Genomic DNA, 3,042 nt, shown 5'->3' with positions numbered 1-3,042 from the left:
ATTTCTCTCAGTGAAAGAGTAATAACATAATGTTGTATTAATACATATTGCTTAAAATAATAAAGACTGATAGATTACTTAATATTTGAACTAGCTGTTTTACATAATTAGAATTCTCAAAATTGTTAAAACAATTTTTTGTTTATTGTTCTATTTGCTTCTTCAACTCCTCCTAATTCTATTATACTACTCCACTGATTGTTCTCACTGTGGTGCTCAATGTGTTCCATGTTAACAAATCCACAAGTTCCCTTTTGATACTATCATTGCTTGAGTCTTTAAAAATGTTTTATAAGGTTGATGATATTCTGCTTATTAAAATACTATCTTTCTGTGATTACATGTTACCAGACTCTCCTAAATTCCTTTCTGCTTCTGTGGCCTTTCTTTCTTGACTTACCTGCTCATCACCCTCTATTGATTTTTATATCCTTCATTCTTCAAAACTTAATTAGGCTTCTCTTTATTCATGTACTACTCTTTCCCTAGGCATTCTCATCCATATTCACAGCTGCAATCACCATGTAAAATTTCTACCTTAAAACAGTGAAAACTGGCCTTTCAGTAGGGCACTGAATGGTTTTTTGGACATGTCTGGTGGCTCCATGGATTATAATGGCAGAGAACATGGTGGCCTTGAGGAAATGAACCCCAGTGGTGTCATTGAGAACAACTGGAATGAGATTGTTGATAACTGGGATGATATGAATTTAAAGGAGCCTCTTCTTTGGGGTATGTATGCTTATGGTTTTGAGAAGCCTTCAACTATTCAGCAGAGAGCTATTATTCCTTGTATTAAAGGGTATGTGATGTGATTTCTCAAGCTAAGTCAAGTACTGGCAAGATAGCCACATTTGCTATTTCCATCCTGCAACAGTTGGAGATTGAGTTCAAGGAGACCCAAGCACTAGAATTGACCTCCACCAGAAATCTGGCTCAACAGATCCAAAAGGTAATTCTGTCACTCAGAGACTATATGCGAACAACTTGTCATGCCAGCATTAGTGGAACTGATATTTGAAATGAAATGCAAAAACTGCAGGCTGAAGTACCACATATTGTTGTTGGTACTCCAGGGAGAGTATTTGATATATTGAACAGATGGTATCTTTCTCCAAAATGGATCATAATATTTGTTTTGGATGAAGCAGATGAAATGTTGAGCTGAGGGTTTAAGGATCAAATCTATGAGATTTTTCAAAAATTAAATGTAAGTATTCAGGTTGTATTGCTTTCTGCCGCAGTACCAACTGATATGTTGGAAGTAACCAAAAATTCATAAGGGATCTAATTCAAATCTTGGTGAAGAAGGAAGAATTGACCCCTGAAGGAATCAAACAGTTTTATATTAATGTAGAAAGAGAGGAATGTAAGTTGGATACACTTTGTGACTTGTACAAGACACTAACAATTACATAGCTGTTATCTTTCTGAATATAAGGTGCAAGGTGGATTGGCTCACTGAGAAAATGCATGCTAGCGATTTCACAGTTTCTGCACTGCATGGTGACATGGACCAGAAGGAGAAGATGTGATCATGAGGGAATTCTCATCAGAGTCAAGCCATGTTCTGATCACTACTGACTTGTTGGCTCGTGTAATTGATGTACAACAAGTATCTTTAGTTATAAACCGTGACCTACCAACCAATTGTAAAAATTATATTCACATCAGTCAATACGAGCAGCGGATGATGAGATGGTGCTGAGAACGGGTGCTGACGAAATTCGGGGTGTGGCATCATAGGCAGAACAGCACACTGTCTGAAAAGAGTGAGTCGGCATTTATATTGGTTATTCTTCTGTCATGATTATTTGATATTTTAAGTTGCTCCAGTCAAGGCATTTTTTGTTTATTAGCCTGGTAGGTGGTTTTGTGTTGTTTGGCTTCTATCAGAAAAGCAGAGAGATGATTTGGAGGTGAAACACATTTGAGTAATTTCAGTTACAATGTGCGAGACAAACTGAGCAAAAAAGCAGTGACAAGTTTGGGTTACCATACCAAAAACTTGTGTTTCCCCACTGGAAAAAAATGATAGGTTTTAGGGAATAGTTAATCTTGCAGCATTTATATTTACAGTTCCACAAGTGCCTCAAAATGGATTACATAACTTCTTTTTTGTTTCATCCCTGGTGTTTACATCTGTCCTAGGCTGACACCTGCTCTGGGCTGGCCTACTTTGGAATGGGCTTTAATTCACTACCCCAAGCACAATACTGTCATATGCTTTATAAAAAATAATGCTCAAGACACCTGATAAAAATCTCATTTTGCAGCCAGACAACCTTTGTGAATCCCTTTGGCACTAACTGCAAAGGAACACTTTTTTGTTTAGGTATTTTGAATAACAGCTAGTGCTCCAATTAGAAGCACAAACTATAACCTTGATAAAGTAAATAGCCCCTGATGGTTAAACAAGTGGATCCCCATGTGCAGTGTTTGAGAAGTAATATTCTGATTGTTGATTTTTTTTCCCCCTTGTACAGAATTGGCCAAGGGGGTCGATTTGAGAGGAAAGGTGTGGCTATAAACTTTGTTATTAAAGAAGACAAAAGGATTCTTGGTGACATGGAGACTTTCTACAATAGTAAAACTAAACCACACTGCCCTCCAGTCAGATCCAACTCATAGCGACTCCTCCTTGGGTTTCGGAGACACTATCACCACTAACTAGATTGTCCAGTCTTCCTTCCAAGGAGTGGCTGGTGGGTTTGAAGCACCAGTCTTTTGATTAGCAGTCAAATACCTTAGGCACTGTGCCACCAGAGCTCCTTCTACAATACTACAGTGGAGGAAATGCCAACGAATGAGGCTAACTCTATTTAATTCCTGAGATGAGATAGTTCTGAAAGCCGTGATCACTGTTGTTGAAAAGCAGATCACAATGTGCATTGTGCTTCTCTCTTTGGGAATATTTGAATCTTGTCTCAAAGCTCATAAAGGATCAGTAATACAGATTTTGACAGCAAAGCGACTTGTGAAGAAAGTCCTTAGCTTTATCCTCTTCAGAGTAGACTGTTGGGGTGAGGTATAAAAGATGCG

The 3,042-nt window shown here is 38.0% G+C and overlaps 1 pseudogene; it reads left to right on the top strand.

Moving 5' to 3' along the window:
• The first annotated feature begins 590 nt into the window (after positions 1-590).
• Positions 591-2,826, top strand: LOC103207526 (annotated as a pseudogene).
• The last annotated feature ends 216 nt before the right edge of the window (positions 2,827-3,042 follow it).

This window comes from Orycteropus afer, unplaced genomic scaffold (assembly GCF_000298275.1).
Source record: "Orycteropus afer afer isolate SDZICR_OR568_19922 unplaced genomic scaffold, OryAfe1.0 scaffold00375, whole genome shotgun sequence".
Lineage (NCBI taxonomy): Eukaryota > Metazoa > Chordata > Mammalia > Tubulidentata > Orycteropodidae > Orycteropus > Orycteropus afer.
The sequence above is the reverse complement of the archived record's forward strand: the minus strand, read 5'-3'. Positions and strand labels throughout refer to the sequence as shown.